We start from the raw sequence: 20078 nt of genomic DNA, 5'->3' as shown, positions 1-20078 counted from the left end.
ACCTACTAGTATTATCATGATAGAGTTGCCAGATAGAATAAAAGACACCAAATTAAATTTGAGCTTCTGATTCCAGTAGATAGTATAAAATGTTTGGAATATACTTATTAAAACTTCTTGCAAATCTGAAATTAAAATTCAACTGAAAACCCTACATATTTATTTGAAAGAATTGGTTCCCTTGATAATTGACTAGGTTGATCCTCTGGGAACTCTAATTGTATGCCTGACTGTGAGGGCTTTGTCTACACTCTTGACTGCTCTGAGAACTACAGGAAGACTCAAGAAATTCCATGGATAAGGATGCCTTCACTTCCATCGTACATTGCCCTATATCTAATCCATAAAATCCTTAGGACCTTACTTATATAGACTTCCAGATCAAAACTTCAACATACTTTTGCAAAACACACTACTTTTCATTTGTCAAGTTTGTGTGTAGCAGGCATTCAACTTTTCTAACACTAGGTAGCTTGCAAAAGTGAGTTCTATAGCAAAGATTATTAAAATCTGCCTTCCGCAAACCCTGAAGAGCATCCTGTAAGAAAGAATGCATCTCTTCTCCGCTCTCACACTCCTGACCATCTCCAGATATCAAAGATGGAAGAGTATAAAACTTTCCAGAAATATGAATGTTTTGGGCCCATATTTGATAAAAAGCCTGGAGACTTGTAAAATGGTGAGCCTGGTTGTTTTTAACACAATATGTGTTCTGATTAATTCACAATAAAAGCTATTCAGCAATGTCGAAGCAAACACTACGCTTCCATCAATTTAGCTCTTCCATAACCAGCCAGACACCAGCTTTACTGGAACCAGGGACGGTCCTATGACCAATCACTAAGACATTGCATTAAATGTTAGAAAAGTATCCATTCCCTCCAACCCAGAAACATTGTCACTGTTTTGAAGAAGGACGCTAAAAAATAAATCCCACACTAGCTCAGAATTGAGTATAATAAGAGGTTATTTATTTAGTGGTAGACTTACAGATCACAATCCTCTGTTGGAACAGGGAACAGCAACCATATTCTGCAGCCAGAAAAGAGGTCGGATGTGCGCTTTACACCGGCATATATAGTATAAGAGGTCACGCCCGAGTGAGCAGGTAACTTAAAGGCTACGGAGGTAGGAATTCCTATAGCACCTCCCCTTCTTGTTTAAATAAGAAAGTTCTAAACCTAATACAAAGATTTTAGATCGCCTGTGTGCCTGGAAGTGGGGTGGAGCACATGACTCTCAGAGGTGGCGAGTGGCTCTGCCATGCTGGAGTGGGCAGGGCAAGCACACAATGCCATATTTTCCCTAGCAATGCTGCAGCTTAAGCTTTTAAGAAGTGTTTAGCATTTTAAGAAGTGCTTCTGGACAGTAAAGAACTACAGATACACAATAGGGCAGATTCAGACATAAAGGACCTCTAAATGGGTCACAGTGTTGGATAAATGTACGTAGGCTTAGGAGAGAGAAGAAAAGAGTATAGAGAGTTATAAAAGGAAGTAAATGGTTTATAAAAATTAGAACAAAGTCTTTAAAGAGACAGAATACAGAGTCATAGATTAAAAGGAGAAAAGAAAAACAAGCCATGTAAAAATATAAAATTCACAGAGAGTCTGGATTATGTATATTATTATGGTTTCTCTGAATTTTTAACTGTAAAAGAGCTAAGTACAGAGAGACATTTCATTATATGGGCTGCTAAGCTAAACTTACATATATACTTTAAAGGTATCTTGACTTCAGAATTTGAAGCTGCTTTGGAAAACAGGTTTTTCTTTGTTTCCTCGGAGGATGAGAAACTATGGAATCATTCCAGACTAATGTGATGAACCAAGACCCCCTGAAGGGTCACCTTGAACACCCCTCACAAAATTGCTTCACCCAATAAACAGCAGGAAGCAGTTTGAAGAAGAACTATGCCCATATTCCCAAGTATTGTTTATAAATGTTTACATTTAAAGGGGAATATGCAATAGAGATTTGCATTGGTGTGGATCTTGGTTTATTGATATAATTTAAAGTCAATTTTGTTATATGTATATTTCTGCTCTTGATTAAAGTATTGTGATTGTGCAGCTCATTTAAAAATGTAATGTATAATTAAGAACTATAGGTAAATAGTCATCTATAATAGTCAAGCTTGTAGTCATATTAGTAAGATTTTCTAGATGTACAGATATATTTCAGATGGATAGGGATTCTTCAACTCTTTCAAAGACTACAGAATATGACATTTAAAGTGTTTTAAGAATTTAGGACTTTACATGACAGTGAGACACATCTGATCCTGGCAAAACCAATCTACTTCAAGAGGAAGATGGGCATCGAAGTGGCTCTACATGGAATTGGTTAGCCATTTGAGCGAGAAACTGCTCTTGCATGGACTGCTTGATAAACTGAACATTTTTATAATTTACCTTTCTTATTGCCTTTATTTCTACAAATTGCTCCATAGGTCTTCCTTTTTTTTTTCTTTTTCTCATAACCATTTCTATTTCTATTTTCAAAAGAGGGTTATAAATAAATAGACAAATAAATATTTACAAGACATCAGCATATTGATGTTTTGATTTTCCTGGTTTGTTTTAAATCTCTAGCTTTTATATAGATGAATAGCATAAATATAAAGAATTGTATGATTTCTAAAACTATTATGTGGAAAAATTATTTAGAATTATTCAGAAAGTAAGCCAATTGGTAAAATAGAGTGCATTCAGTGTGCACTTCAGAACACGGTGGGGTATGAGGGTTATTTGGAGGAATAAAGTATGATTTATGAAGTAGTGCGGTAGGACAGAACATGATCTCTTTTCAGTTTTTCACCCTCTGGACAAAGGCCAGGACAGAGCTCATGGGTCCTTAGAAGTGCCCACAGGAACTTAATTATGTGGATTTCAAGGACCTAGACTGCCCTTCTCTGTGGGCAGCCAGGTAAGTCAGCAGGCTGTAGGTGGAGTCCATTCTTGGTTGGGGAACAAAATAGAGCAGAAATAAATCAACACAAAGGAGATTGGATGAAGGGTTGTTTACCTGGCCCACGTTAAGAGGGATGACTTTTTATTGTCCAACTGGAAAGAGCCAGTGTCTTTCATACTCATTCCTTGCTCCTGTCAACAAAAGTAGGCATCTCTCCAGAAGGGTACTCACAGAGCATCTTTCTTGTTAATTTTGTGAGCCCCCCAGTATGTACAAGAAATAAATTTTCTATTTTGTTCTAAAATTTATTTTAATCTTCATACTTTAAACTTCAGAAATGATCTTTAAAAATTTTAAAATACATTTTAAAATTACCTTTTTCCAAAGTGAATAAAAAATAACAAATCTGAATTTTTGAACACTGTTTCTGAGTCTTTTCCTAATGCTAACATCTGTGATGGTAAAGGTAAGACATCTTTATTACTCACAGAACAATTGACTAGGTATAAAACTTCTACAAAAGGAAAAATAATGACATCATAGAGCCTGCGAGGTAGCAACTGTACACATTGGTTTCCTTCATTTTGGGAAACTGATCTCTTGCGGGGGGGAGGGGGGGTGGACAGGCTTTATTGTGTATATGGTGGGAGGAGAAAAACTCAAATGACAGCATTTCTATAAATAATCCGTGGGACCATGAATCTGCGGGTTTATTTGCTCAAAACAGTGGCAAAGGAATCAAGTTTTGACTGCCCACACCTTTGTTCAGTCTTTCACTACAGGTGCTTTGTGGATTTCCCTAAAGACCAAGCATTCCCACTCTACTACCATCCCTCTGGTGTACTCTCCCACCCCACCCCATCCCTCTGGTGCACTCCCCCACCTCACCCCATCCCTCTGGTGCACTCCCCCACCTCACCCCTTTCCTCTGGCGTGGCTACTCTGGAGCTGCATAAGCAGTATAGCTATACTAGTGAGTTCAATTTGCTCACTTAGGGAACTACATTCAAAATTTCACCTGCATCTTCTTCGACAGTCTCCCAGAAAAGAAACACACACCAAAGTTGGCATATTCCCTGTACTTTTTTTTCTTTCAAAGACCAAAATTGAAATGTAACAAGAAAGCACAAGAACTTACTTTATTTTTTTAGTAGTCTTCAAAAAAGGAAGGAGAAAATATCCACTTTGTGGCTTATTAGCCTCAAAAACATTATTACTAGGTTGAGGCAAAAGATTAAGGGTCTGGGGTTTGTGGTATTTGACATCCAACTGCCTGAAACCTGACTCAAAAGGAAAATACCCTGGAGCCTTCAATATGTGTGCTTTTGAATCCATTCCCTCCAATGTGTGCACCTTTGAATCCTCTCCCTTCAATATGTGTGCCTTTGAATTTATTCCCTCCAAATGTGTGTGCCCTTTGAATCCATTCCCTCCGATATGTTTGTGCCTCTGAGTCCACTCCCTCCAATATGTGTGCCTTTGAATCCATTCCCTCCAATGAATCCAGAGTCCAGGCTTGAAAATCGCTTGAGCACTATAACCTGTTTCAGTAAAATAAGAATGAAAGGAGACCGGCCTTTCCATGCTCAATAACCTTTGTGTTTATACAGTCCAGAAATGTAGGTGCTGTTTTGGTTATTCAGACTCATTAGCATAATTTAGCTGCTAGCAGATCTTTTTTTAATATAATAATTTATTAATTTTTTGAGACTGTCATATATGAATACAATGTATTTTTAAATATTTATTTTATTTTATGTGTGTGGATGTTCTGCCTGCATGCATGCCTCGTGCGTGGACAACAAATGTTTTCCTGGTGTCCATGAAGGCTTGAAGAAGGTGTCGAATCCCCTGGAACTGGGGTTACAGACAGTTGTGAGTTACCATGTGGGTACTAAGAATTGAACCCGAGTCCTCTGGAGGAGCAGCCAGTTAACTTAACTGCTGAGCCAATTTTCTAGCCCCAACAATTTATTTTAGCTATATTCACTGCCCTCCCCCCAACTCCTTCCCCTAACTCCTCTTGGGTCCATCTCCACCCTCTGTCTCTGTCCAGCTTCATGTACCCTCCTTGTTTTTTAAGTCAACTGAGTTCAATTTGTGCCACCCATCCATACATTCATGGGTGTAGGACCATCCACAGAGCATGTCAACCTACCAGCGACTATACCTCTAAAAGTGTCTGACTCTCCCTCCCTTAGCATTCATCAACTGCCAACGGAGCTGACGGTGGAGGCTCATGAACCCCTTCCCTCCCCGTGCTGGAATGTCAACTGCCTTGGCCTTGTACAGGTCTTTACAGGCAACCACAGGTGCTGTGAGTTTGAATGCACTAGCCCAGTGGTGTCAGAAGACTCGGTTTCACCCCCATTTTTCCTGACCTCAGGCTCTTACGCTCTTTTTACCTTATCTTCAGTAATGTTGCTTGAACCTTAGGGAGCAAGTGTGATATAGATGTCCCATTTATGGCTGAGCACTCTGCAGAAACTTGGAGATAATAGGGTCCCAAGAAATGGTCTTTTTCTAGTCTTGGTTGGTTTCAAAGGTGTTAGAATTTTTTTTTTTTAGAAATGTATCAAGAAAAATAACCAAATTATATTAAAACCTGCTTCTCAGGTTTAATTCATTTTTATAAACTTTGATATAAAATGTATATGTTGTGAGGCTGGAGAAATAGTGCAGTGACTAAATGTATTTGCCTCCAAGCCTGAATGAAGACCAAACTTCATAGGATGGGAGAGAGAATCAACTACTAAAAATTGTCCTCCAGCATTCACACACTCACACACACTCACATATATCCACACATACATAAGCAATAAATGAATGAATAAATGAACCAAAAAATAAAATAAGCAAATTAAAATTTAATTAAAAATAAAAACAATAGCACCAATAAGTGTAGTTTCTACATGCATGGCAGGGCAAGATGTCCAGCTTTGTTCTTCTAGTTGGCTATTTTTTTATTGATATGTATATCTTTAAACTATTCACTGATGGAAATCAAAGCTTTGATGAAGACAATATCAACCATTATATTATTAGACTTTTAAAGATTTTCTTTATTTACCTAGAAGGTAAAACCTGATACCAAAAAAAAAGTTTTTTCCTACTTATAAATAAGTTGATGCTGAAGGAAGCCAGACCAAGACTTGAACACTTGATTTCTTAATTCAAAATCGTGGGATTAACATGAAATATGGGAATGCTGAATAGCAGGAAGTTGCTTACATCAAATAACTTCTCTCTGCTGTTACTGTCTTTAAAGGAGTCAATGAATGATTTCTATAGTCTAAGGGAGCTGGAATGTGCTTGAGAACAAGCCCCTCTTCTCGGGGAACAAGGAGATTCTAAGAGTGAGGCCAGCAACATATGAAATATGTAGATGTTGGCATGACTAGTGATGGTTTGCTTTTTATGCCACCAAGACTGATCTTTCAATTAAACCATAATTTTTAATTCCTTCAAAAACTTATCTTTTTCATGTTTTCTGCTTAAGCTTGTGGTTCCAGTGGTACTTCAATTGATTCAAAATTCACTTTATCGCGGTTTAATTTGATCTCAGAAGACTGACTGCTAAAAGTGAACATGACTCTGATCTTTCGACAGAGGAGTTGCAATGAGGATGAAATGGTAAAATGACTGAAGCAGCTAGCATGAGGGTTCTCTTGCTATCCAGCAAAAATAAAGTAGAACATATTTTCTCTTCGTAGCGTTTCTCTGTGCGGCAGTGCAAAGCCCCATTTGGTCTACCTCCAAAGAAAGATTTGTGCTGGAGAGAGGCAGCTTAACTTACTTCATTTGCTAGCTTGGCCCTCCAAGTGCAGAAAGAAGAGACGAATCTTTGATCTCAGTGAGGTGCTAATTTGTAAGATTTTTGCGCTGCTTGGGCCTTAGGGAACAGGGATGAGTACATAAACAATGGCATTTATCTGGCAGCCTATTACCCACACATTACTATCTCAGTACTTATTCATTTACACTGCTGTTTGAAGACAGGACTGTGTGTCAATAAAGGAATTAGACCAGACACCTCGCTCCATCAGGTTTATCTCGCTTTGCTGACAGGAACAGTAGGTGACATTAAGCAACAGAAAACACTTCAAAGTTCCCTAGCCGTGGTTTTGCAGCGAAGACAAACAGCCTTTACTGCTTTACCACACCAAACAATGAGCGTGAGTCTGCTGGGGGAAGATGAAAGGCCACACCAAATTACCAAGGCAAAGATGGCCCAGACCCCGCGTCTAGTGATTCCGTGGATTTCACCAGAGAGATTTAAGGGGAAAAAAAGAGATTGCAATGATAAGTAAAGCTAAGTCAACCTCTTTAAAGGAAACATTGAGAAATGAGGAGGAAAAAAATGACCACTCAGCAGCCACTGTTTTATTGTTGTTGTTATTATTATATTGTTTGTTTATTTTGACAGGATCTCACTGTGGAGCCCTTCCTGGCCTGGAACTCACTATGTAGTCCAAAATGGCCCCAAGCTTGGAGTGATTCTCCTGCCTCTGCCACTCAATGGCCAAGGGTTGGGATTGTAGTCATACGTGACCATACTCATGTTTACTAGCCGTTCTTACATGATGATTTCCAGCAATCTATTTTAGCATCATTTCAGTGAACAGTCAAGATGTGTTTACCATCTGTTAGATCTACAGAACTATTACTTTTACAGATGCCAGTGACTCTGAAAGGCGAAAAGGCAAGCACAGCAAAACTTTCAGGTGAACATCGGAAAAAATCTGAGGGCACAGGGAGAAACTGTTGATGAACTGTAGTCTTGCGTGGACCATTAATGCGGTCTATACTTTTAGTAGCATGCAAATAGAAAATTCACTTACAAAAGACGCTTTCTAACATCATCAGATAAAATGACTCGGAATTCTGTCCTTCTATCCAACAATATAGTTATTTGCCTGCATTTGTATGTTTTATGATGATTTTATTTTGAGGTTTTTTTTTTTAACTGCCTCGTGAGTAAATTATCTCACTCGGTGAATATTTATTGATTGCGGACTGCACCATTCCTTTGACTAGCCTGTTCTCCCAGTGAACGAAACGACACATGCAGGAAGGTCAATAGTAAACTAGTCATCTGAGTATCAAAAAGCATGCAAAGTGAGTGGAGCAAAATCGTTTTCAGGTAGTGGGTGGAAGGAGATGAAATGGAGCAGCGCTGACAGCAAGCAATCATGAGGCGAAAAGAACACAGGCAGTAGAACAACTGATGGAGAAAAAAACACCACCAGAAATAAAGAAACAGAGCTGAGTCAACCCAGGCATGGAGACTTAGAGAGGAAGACAGGACCTAGGCCACACTGGGGGCATGAGTGACTGACACCAGATGGACTCAAGGAGCTCTCATGACCTCCAGGAACACACCTGTCGGAGGAAGCCCTAGAATCGCATCTGTAGCTGCTACCTTTCATTTGAACTCTATACGTAAAACCTGGCCACCTGCATGATTGTTGTTGCTTGGGTATCTAACTTGATTCCCTAAGGAGAGCCACTCAGACCCAGGTTTCTGGTGTGTTCCCTAAGTCCTTTTCTTCCCTCACGTTTCCTCATATTAGAGCGGTAACCTTAGGCTGCTACTTGAACAGCCTGAAACCTTGGAAATAACCTTGTTTCACCCTGTCCCACCAAACAGCAGCACACCATGTCACCATGGTTTTGGCTTACCTCGTTCTCTCTCTCTCTCTCTCTCTCTCTCTCTCTCTCTCTCTCTCTCTCTCTCTCTCTCTCTCTTTTGTTTTTTGTTTCTTATTTTATTTGTTTTATGGAACAGGTTATCACTATTTGTAGCCCTGGCTGTCCTGGAACTCACTCTGTAGACCAGGCTGGCCTTGAACTCACAGAGATCCACCTATCTCTGCCTCCCTGAGTGCTGGGATTAAAGGCGTGCTCACCACAGCCCAGTAATGCCATCCTCCTCTTGTCCTTCCTCTGCACCTGCTCTTTCTGTGTCCTGGGATATTGTCACCCTCCAACTTCTCCTGCTTGCTTCCAAGCCTCCTTCAGGCATTTACTCAAAAGCCACCTCCTCAGAGCGGCCTTTCTACACCAGCCTACTTCAAGTCACGATTCCAATTCTTCCCATTCTCCCTGGCTAGCTCTTTTTACATCTCACCATTGCATCTGTCACTGCCCGACATGCTACATCATTGCCCTTCTTCATTTCTTCTCTATTGCTCTCCTTTTTCCCCTTATTAAAACGTAAGTTACATCTGACAGGAACCTCTGCCTGTTGTGCTTGTTGCTGTCTCTCGGACAATGAGGACAGTGCAGGGAGTGCAGTAAGTAAATGATAAATGTGTGTCAAATTAAATATAAAATAAGTAAAGGACGCCTAAAAGCATGAAATGCCAAAGTCTGACTTGCTTTGAGATGGTCATTCTGCCCTATAGAAATTAACACATTTAATAAGGACTGTTGATATTCTGGTAATAATGTTCCTATCATAAAGCATGAGTAAGATCAATTAAAGTCCACATAGAGTCTTGTGAAACTATGGTTAAATAATTTATATGTAATGATTTATGATTTGCTTACTTTGTATTAAATCAAAGATGTCAACTGGCAACAAAAAGAAAAAGAAATACGCCTTACAGAATACAGCTGAGGGCTGGTGAAATATAAGATAACATAAAGTTAGGAAGGGCGAGTAGTCCAGGTGAATGCAGGTGGGTGGGCTGAGCATGTTAGCAGAGGGGGACAGAGAAGGTGAGGCCAAGCTTTATCTGGCAGCTGACATTATAATTAAGGTCCCCCTAGAGCTGGACTGTTCGGCGTGCATCTTTTCAACTCACAGTGCTTTTCTCTGTGTACAAAGGCCGTGTAAGAATATACTGATGGATTGGGTGGTCTGGGAGAAGATTTAGAGAATGATCTGGGAGAGATGCTAGATTTTTTTTTACTTAAATAGGTGTGTGAAAGGCATTTACTAAAAGACGATGATCAGGGAGAGAGATAGACAATCTTAGGAATGTTTCATCTTGTTGCATCACAGACTTCTGGCTCCTACAATCTTTCTAAGATGTTCTCTGAACCGTAGATACAGGATCTGTGATATGGATGTATCCATTGGGGTTGGGCTCCCCACAATCTGTTCTCCTCTCTATTGTATCTAGTTGTGGTTTTCTTTGATGGTCTCCACTTGCTAGAGGCTTCTTTGATGGGGAGTGGTAATTACACTTACGACTGTGGGCATAAGGATAAGATTTGGAATGCAGTAAGGATGGAGACATCAGCTAACTGAGAAGCAATGGTAGTAGACGCTTTTCTAAGATCCATGACCTACCAGCCTCAGGGAGCTGGCTAGGTTGCCAGTACTGGGCATGGCTTTCCTCCCGTGGAGAGGGCCTTAAGCCCAGCTAGACAGCTGTTGGCTGCCACCAGCATGCGAGTGAGTGCCACTTGTTGCGCCTTTATATAAATCTTGCTATGCTGGCAATTATCCTGGTGCATAGGTGTTGCAGCTGTGCAGGGCTGTTTAATTGCTTCCTTCCCTTGGCAGCTGGCATGGTAAGGTGATGGATCACTTAGGGTTGGGAATCAGTATACTATTCAAATGGTCTTATCCATTATACATTGAAACATTGATAATTGACCATAATCATGTTTCCCACTGTATGTGTGTCTGCGTGTGAGTGTATGTGGTAAACTATACATAACGTTTTTTACTGTTTTTACAATTTTTAAAATTATATCTCAATAGTATTTAATACATTGGCACTATTTTACAACAAATCATTGTTATTTGGGGACATTAAATCCATTAATGAAAATGACACTCCAATCCCCCCAGTCCACTTTTGGCAACCTCCACTTAACTTTCTGTCCCTAAGCATTTAATTTCTCCGGGTACTTGCTGTCAATAGAATCAGACAGTGTTTATCTTTCTTAGGCCAGGTTTATTTCATAAGCCGTCTTCCAGGCTGGTTTATCCATGTTGTAACATTGGTTCATCCTTTTGTTAGGATGAACAGGTTTCCATCACATTTATGCATTTAATTATGCATTAAGCCATCCTTCCATTGGTCGATAGAAATTACCTCACCCCCTGGCTCCTGAGAATGTTTTCAAAACATCTGTGATTTGTTAGTGGATGAAGTCACCTCTCTGTAAGGAGCATTGAGCCAGTCTAGGAAGCCTGTGCAGAAGGTGCATATTTCTTGCCTCTTTGACTTGAGGTCAGGAGGTCCTTGGCTAGACTAACCATTCTGAGACTTTGTGTCGAGTCAAGAGAAAAGGGTCGATCATTAAAAAATATCTGCTTAGGCTGAGTGAAGGAGCTATCTTCAGGATAAGTTCCCCAAAGTCTGTTCTAATAAATATGTCATGATCACATGGCAGGAGACCATAAAGGTGGACTAAAGTACTCAGAGAAGAACAGATTTTAAACTTTTGCAGCTATAATACAGTTCATAGGCAAAACTTTATACACCAAATTTATGAACCAATTCCAGATGAAGCATGCTTGAGACGAAAATGGGGGGGGGGTGAGTCTTGCCTCCTCTGCTTATGAAAAACATGACTTGTGATTCAAACGAGTAAACTACCGTGAGCTTCTATGTCATTCCTCCAAGGCAGGAGTAATAATGGTACCTACCCTGAAGCCTATTTTAAACTAGAATAGTGACTGTATTGTTACCTACATAGCAAATGGTGGTTGTTTTCCTACCATGGTGTCTGTGGGTGTTAATAATAGAGGCTGAAGGGCAAGCAAAGGAAATTTTTCCTTTTCACAAGAAAACACACGTTATTAATATGAAAGACAAATACTAGTATTTTAGTCCAAACTGAAGTCTTTGAAACTCTGTGGGGGGGGGGGGTAAATGCTGTCTCTGTGACTCTACAGCATTCCCTTTGGATATGTTTCAATGTCAATACAGAGTAAGTACACTATTTCCCTAAAGACACACCATTTACTTGTAGACAAAGAGGATCCTCAAAATGGGTCTCAGTGAAGTACACACAGAATCTCTTGGTTTCTAATCTCTTAGTTTAGAAATGCCTGTTATCTAGTTTGCTTGGGGAGGCTGGTGGTGTTAGAGATTGAACCTAGAGTCATGTATATTCTAGACAAATGTTCTATCCCTGACTTATATCTCCAGCTCTAATTTAGAGTATTCAAAGAGATAGGTACACATCTGCACCCACTCTGCACCTCATCTCCAATGTCTTCTCACCATCAATGTTTCTAGACATCTAATTAAACAGAAAATCAAAGATCACTCTTCCCACCTTTCTGAGAATGGAAAGTATTCTTGTAAAAAATATTGGTGCATGAAATCTAAGTCCCATAAGTATACTATATGCATCATAAGGACGGAATGGGAAAGCTGCTGAGATCAAGAGTAAACTATGATCCTTAGGAACCACCTAAGGTTATTCAAAATATGGAAAGGGGCAGAATGGGACTTCAGAAATACAGATTCGTTGTCATACAAAGGTTAAACATGAACATGTGTTTTGACAGTGTAAGACACAATAATAAGCAGCCTAAATCCTCATACAGAATTTGGAAGTTTTAGGGGAGAAATGAGGTACCTAGTAAGATCTAAGGTTGATTAGCACTTACTTTTACCTGTATTAAAATATACTATTCACCACAACTGTGTTTTATTGGTACTCTCTACTTACAATTTTAAGGTACCAAGCAAGAACTAGTATGCATACTGTAAGTGTTGCAGCTAAAGACAATGAGTGTTGGAGCATAAAAAGACACCTTTAAACAGGTGGTCAACATTCATATAGGGCTTTGAAAACTGGATAAAATCTGGCTGAGGGAGAGGAAGTTGGGGGAACATATAAAGACTGGTTACAACTAAGAAAAGGCACAGATATTGCTCCGTTCTGTTGGCTGAAATATTGTTTATGAAGATGAGGCAAACTGCATCAGTGAAGACTGAACAATGCAAGATTCAATGATTTTATTTGGTACATAGGAACAACCAATGGGAAAAAATTCAACAAAAAGGACCGATTTGGGGTGGCCCTTTAAGAAGATTAAGCCATAGCTGTTTACAAATGGGATTGGTGGAGAAACAGACAGACAAGATGAGGAAAAGTTAGGATAGCATAGATAAAATCTCATCAAAATGAGATAAAAGCTTAAGATAGAGGAGGGTGAATGGAGGCAGAGAGAAGAGAGAAGGGTACAAACTTTAGATACAGACACAATAGAACTGAACAAAGAGCAGATTGTAGAAGATGACGATAATGTTTCTTGAAATATTTTGAAGTAGGTCTTCAATTATGTAATTGATTTTTATTAGGTAAAAAAGGAGAAGACAAACCTCTTTAGTGGGAAAAACAAGCAAATATTTGCTTTCTGTTTTTCTCCAACTGTCCCTAGGATGCTAGGCCTACAGATTTCTGCACCAGCACTGACCCAATGTTGTTTTTACTCCATTTTTTCTCTCATTAAAATCAGAAGTCTTTCAAAACTATGACTGTTCAGAAATGTTCAAGCTTTAGAAATAGTCAAGTTATCTTTTGCTGTGGGAAAACGGTCTGTAACCTGTCACTTGTATTTTAAATAAACACTGACTGGCCAGTAGCCAGGCAGGAAATAAAGGTGAGGTGACCAGGCAGGAAGTGGAGGGAGGCAACAAGTATTCAGGGAAGAGGAAACAGTCAGCCTGCTATCATCACAGAGGAAGCCAGACACAGAGCAAGCAAGATGTGACTGCCTGGCCAAAAACAGTTCCAAGCCACATGGCTAACACAGACAAGAATTATGGGCTAATGTAAGTTAAAAGAATTAGTTAATAAGAAGCCTAAGCTAATGGGTCAATCAGTTTATAATTAATGTAAACCTCTGTGTGATTCTTTGGGACTTAATGGCTACAGGACTGGGTGGGACTGAAACTTCAGACAACAATCTTTTCTATTACCACCATTTAAAATTGAATGAAATCAATTATAGAAAATATTTATCCTGCACAGCTTGTGGAAAGCATCTTTGCATACATAAAATTTCTTTGTATACATAAAAGTGAGAAAAACAATCCTATAGTAGCCACCTGGTGGGAATCCAGTTCACAAGTCCATATTAAAGCTATTGTATGTGACTCATATTTTAATAATGTATCTTACTTGGTGGTTAGTGAGCATTCATTCATTGCCTTTAATTTAGGGACACTTTCTAACTACCACTTGTGGATCTTCAGGGAGCAAATATCTTCACAGAAATATCTATTTGCCACCATAAAGATCATCAGGACAAGGAGACAATTCAATATTTATTCTGTATTTAATATCATCATTTGAGCAAGGCTTGAAAATGAAAAACCAAAGAGTTTTAAAAAACTCTCTACATTCAGCTAGAATTCCTTGGAATGGAACACATAACACAAAGTCTAGGAGGTACTTTCCTGTACTTGAGAAACTTACAGCATGGGACCTGTAATTCTAGGAATACAAAAATACCAACACTGTTGAGCTGACATCATCTGATATACAGAATTATGTGTCTGGTCTTTCTTCAGCAGTTACTGACTGTCCTGGCCCCCGTTTGCTAAGCCCAGAACACATATACTCCATCTCTCTGAAGACAAATTGAAGAAAGCCACACCTGACTGACTTATGTTTAACACAAGGTACTGTGAACATGCATAAAATACTGTAGCACTTCATACACTGGGAAGATATTGTTATCTTAAGATGAAAATAACAATATTTATCTTTTTGTATTTTGTATGGATCTTGTAAGGCAGACAAATCAATGCCTACAAAGAACAGTTACAAAGAAAAAAATTTACATGGGACTTATTAATTGTATTAACTTATAATAACAGTTCTGGAAATGTATCTGTTTATTAATTGTTGGAAGTTTTTTCTCATGAACCCAAGTGCTAGCTTGATAATCTTCTCATGCAAATAAAAGGCTTAAGTCAGGAAACACGATACTTGAGCAAATTGAGAATTAACCTTAATTGTGGACTCAACTCTATCTATAACAAGTGTATTTTAATCACAAAATTTCTTGTGTTCATCCTGCCTTGAAAGTTTGAAGGTGTCTTGTTTTCTTTACATGGAAGTCTGTCTCAACTTTCACCCTGAACTTGGAAGAGGTGTGTTGCTTCAAGCTGTAGTGGTCCTTTGAATCTGAAGAATATTCAAATATTTACTATTAAGGGCAAACCTTTCTTCTGCTCTTTTTCCTTTAAAATGTTTCGCCCTTTTCACTCCCAGTAAAAGCAGCCTAGGTGTCAAGAACAGCAGGGAGTTACTGGCAGGACAGAAACTTCTGCCTACAATAGAACAGGCATGCAGGTATGTCTCACAAAGATATCTGGTGAGAAAAGGCATCAGAGTAAGGCCAAGGTCCTTCCAAAGGGTGCAAGTACCTTGCCTCTGTCTCTTAGTTTAAGACTCTAGTGAAGAACAGAAGTGTTGGAAGCCCTATAGTCAGAAGGAAGCTGCATATTCAATTTGCAAAAAGGGCTAGATATGACCATGTTACGTCTAGAAAGAAAGCTTGAGCTATCCATAGACGCCTGTCAACAGGCTGTTGATGTGGGATTCCTCTCTGTATGTTGTGAATATGTTGTCTTACCATTGGTTAATAAAGAAGCTTCTTTGGCCTATGACAGGGCAGAATAAAGCCAGGAAGGAAATCCAAACAGAGAGAAAGAGAAAGAGAAGGTGGAGTCTGGGAGATGCCATGTAGCTGCCAAAGGAGACAGAAATGGGAAACTTACTGGTAGGCCACAGCCTCATGGTGATACATAGATTAATAGAAATAGATTAATTTAAGATGTAAGAGCTACCTAGAAATATTGCTGAGCGATGGGCCAAGCAGCATTGTAATTAATGTAGTTTTTGTGGGATAACTCGGGTCTGGGTGCCCAGGAAACTGACGTGCTGTCTCAGTCTGTAGGCTGTGGTTCAATGACATCCAGGAGCAGCCAGGAATTGGGGAAAGGAATTAGAGGCAGCCTCGACTGAGAACCAGAAGACTTGGAGTTGAAAAAAGAATAACAGAGAAATCTCAGCATCAAACAGAGTTCACCAAATATGTCACTGCACTAATGGACTGAAAGAGGCCTCTACTTCCCTCCAGTGCTTTGGTGATATAGACATCTCTCTCCATGTGCAGCCTGGTGAGTGGGGAGTCAAACTTCCTGAGATCAGGCTTCACAAGGAGAAAACAAAGAGGATTCTCAAACTAAAGAAGGAAGTGTGGATGGCCTGGACCTTTGTGGGCATGTTTTTCACCCCCTTTCCAATTCTGAATTCCTCTTGGGTCTTGTTTTGCTGCTGCTGGCTGTCAGATAACTCACTGGCTATTACAGGTCTGTCTAGCCCGAGCAGCAGTATGCACCCTGTGGACTCTAGATAAGGGGCCGGGTGGTTTCTGATGTCATCCTTGTATATTATCTAACCCAAAACTATAGCCTTCATTTTAAGTGGTCAGTTTAAACCACACTATTTTAAAGGGTCCACATCATATAACTTGACCATACAGCCTGATTGAACTTTGATAGTAGTGTCTGTATTTGGAACACTGCACTAACGTGCTTGCTGGCTTGTTATCATCGGTATATCTTGAATACATTCTCCCAGATTACTTTGCTCAATCCTTTGAGGTCCATCGGGAGGGGAATCTACAATTTACACATTCTAGCTTCTTTCTGCAAGACTTGGAAGAGCACAAGCACATTGCTCCGTTCATCTGAGATACAAGAGTGATCTGAGCATGAATGTGTTGTGTGTTCATGCATGTGTGTGTGTGTGTGTATGGTGTGTGTGTGAGTGTGTATGTATTTGACAAGACAAATACCAAAAACAATCATAATAAAAGAAATCTTACTGTCCTCTGTGTGATGGAGGCCACCATCCCTCATAAGAATGCAAGGACAGAAAAAAAGATAAGTCTAAATACTCATTTTCCAAGTTACCTCCCACATCTCCTTCCTTCTCTTGCTCCCATTGGCCCTCGCTTTAGCACAGGAGTTGGAAAACCAGCTGCTCATAAAGGGCAAGATAGTAAATATTTCAGACTTCGCAGGGCATAAGGTCTCAGCTGCAACTACTTAGCTCTGCATTTGAAGCTTGTAAGCAGTCAGAGACAGTGTGTAAGTGAATGGGTGTGGCAGCGTTCCAATAAAACTTTATTCATGGGTACTGAAATTTGAATTTTGTATCATTTCCATGTGTCACAAAATATTCTTTTGATTCTTCTCAACTATCGAAAACTGAAGAAACCAGGCCGAACTTAGAGGGTGAATGAAAACACCAGGCAAGATGTGTTTGGCTTTGCAGGCCATTGTTTGCAGCTCTCTGCTTTGACACCACCAGGGTATATGGACTCAGAGTCACTTTCTTGGCACTGGGGACAAAAAGCAACTGTTAAACAACTTCAGTTTGACAACTCCCTCTGGCCACAGCCAGACACCATGTATGAGGAGGAGTTTTCATTCAGTCTTCAAATGCTTGCACATCTTAAGCCAGGGGTGTCTCTGAGACAGCAGAAAAACCTTTCCAGCAGCTCACCGACTGCGCGTGTGTGCTTTGGTGTCCCAGACACCAGATCTGATTATGACCGCACGGCTCCCAGTCCTCCATGCCAATTTGCTTTGGCCATCTAAAAAAAGCTGCCCCCGCCTGTCTCTGTGGGTAAATTCAGTAGTGGAAATAGTCAGACCGTTGCTCTCTGGAAACAAGCCCAGAGGGAACTTGGGGCAGTGGGGTCCTTGCCGAGTGCCAAACCACAGCTACGAAGGGGATGTGCATGAAGCAGTCTGCCGCAGCCCAGGAAAGAGCCAGCTGGAGAAAGATGTCAGCCAGCTATGAAGAGGCCAGGCCCCAGCAGAGCGTGAGCTGCTGGTGTCGTGTGTCCTTTCTAGCTCCACGCACCATGAGAACCTGGCTCTGTGACCACCACTGAGCTCACATTCCTCCCTGGGCTGTCCACTCTTCTGACACCAGCCATTTCCAATTAGAGGAAAAGACGGCCCCAGATTCTGGACTGTGTTTCTCCTCCTTGGTCCAGGAAAAGAGAGAATGTCTGTCTTCTCTAAACAGGGATCTTTCTGTGGAATAATGCGGTCGTCGGTAGTCATTCATTTCACATCAAGACTTTTTCTCTGTTTCCTCTGTACTCTAACCTCTTCTTCCTTGTGCCCTCAGAATGTTCCAGAGATCTATGTGGGCACTCGCTTTTTGCATTATTTTGATTTATATTGGTTTGGGGGTAAAGATGATGGGAGTACAATACAGTGAATTGTAATCCTTGAATTGACTATTTTTATTTATTTATTATGCTGTACTAAAAACTGGGCTTGGATTCAGATGATAGCTAGCACAGCTGTTAGTCACAAAATGATTAAGAACCAAAAGTACTTACTAGACACTTAACCTCTATGAGGAAGTTAAAAAAAAGGGGGGGCAGAGAAACTGAAGACATGTGTTTGCTTTAAAACCTGTTTGTTGTCTAATAGGGTAAAGTCTGTAGGAAACAGTATGGCTGTGTGATTGTGTGTGTGTGTGTGTGTGTGTGTGTGTGTGTGTGTTACCTCAAGGTCTAGCAAGTCTACTTTGGAGACATCCCCCTCCAAGAAGCAAATGGAGGGACCTGCAGAGATATTCACATACCCATGTTCTTTACACAATTCTTTGCAATAAGCACAGGTAGAAGAAATTCAAGATTTCTTCTTGAATTTGATCTATTGATAAATAGATGAATCATTTATTATACACATATTGTGGAATATTATCCTAAATGGGGGGGAGATTATGGCACATGCTACATTACAGATAAAATTGGTGGCATTAAGCTATACGAAATAAGTGAGTCACACAGAGAAATCACTGCATGACTCCATCTACAGGAGGTATCTTGGATAGGAAAATTCCGTGATAGAAAGTCGGCCACTGGCTGCCAAGGGTGAGGGACACAGAACAGAGTATCTGGCTTTAGAGGGGGTTGGGTGGTGAAACCTGCACAGGGAAGGAGAGGCAGTGTTGCTCAACACAAACCTACTCCTTGCCCCTGAGTTCCGTGCTGAGAATGGTTAAGAAGACAAATTCATGTTTTGTGTGTTTTACTACAAGTCCAAATGGGAAATCAGAGTGTGTTAGTTTTGCCTGCCTCTTCTTATTCTTGGAGCCTCGCTCCCGTTTTTCATGTGTGGATGGAGCCTCTGCCAGGGGCCCACACTGCACAGCAGCCCAGATGCAGTACACGTGCACCCTGAAAGGGTCATGCTCCGCAGTGTGTTTTTGTTTCTGTGTTTTATATGAACCTCATAAGAAGGGCTTTGCTTCCAGGCAGCCCCGCGCCCACTGGAATCTGCTTCCTTGAAATGGAAAGTTGTTCTACCATAGCATGAGGAGAACATTTTGTATTTGCTCCCTGAAATGTTGTAAGCCACAGTGTAACCAGCAAACAATGGTAGAGGCCAAGGAAATTACCCTTGAGCAAACGGTCTGAGGAACAGTACACTCTCAGTTCTGCCGTCCTGCACTGTTAAAGGGTCAAACACCGACTCAAGCTCCAAAGAGAATGAGTTTGTCAAATGTGGCCTTAATGATCAGGGAGTACATAAGCAAAGCAATCCCTGGAGGAAGTAATGCAATTCCCTTCGTTCTTTATGAAATGTTTCTTTCATCCATCTCGTAGATGACCCAGCAGTAAAAAGAGGAGCCCTTAGCGACTAACACAACGGCTGGAGCAGGAGTAAGCACATCACTCAGTGTGGTGATCAAGTAGACCTGGAAATCAGTTGGCCTGTGTTCTCAGTTACCACTGGCTGTATGACCTTGAGCCAGCTTCTGTACCCCCAGCATCCTTCTGTGCAAAGAGATAAAGATAATACCACCTACTCCATAAGGTTGGTGTGCGTAGGTTTGTGAAGTGCTTAGAACAGTCTTTTTGCGATGTGTTAGCTGCAGCAAAACCAAACAGATTTTCAGGGCTGATGTAAGTGCATGATGCTGATGTGGTGGAAAGAGAACTTACAAGAGTAAAATCATTGAATAGTGGCTCAGTCATGGATGTACTGTGGAACTTTGAACAATTCATTTGAATGTCTTACTACTTAGGTTCAGGAAGTTAGGAATCTGCCCTTTTCCTCCTTGCAGTGTGTGGTCATGGACATGCAGCTTGGTAAGCTATATGATCTCCGTTAGAAGTAGTATACCTGGGCTGGCAA

This window comes from Alexandromys fortis, unplaced genomic scaffold (genome assembly GCF_014885135.2).
Source record: "Alexandromys fortis isolate MF-2015 unplaced genomic scaffold, M_Fortis_MF-2015_v1.1 scaffold_10, whole genome shotgun sequence".
NCBI classification, from domain to species: domain Eukaryota; kingdom Metazoa; phylum Chordata; class Mammalia; order Rodentia; family Cricetidae; genus Alexandromys; species Alexandromys fortis.
This window is presented reverse-complemented; position numbering follows the sequence as displayed.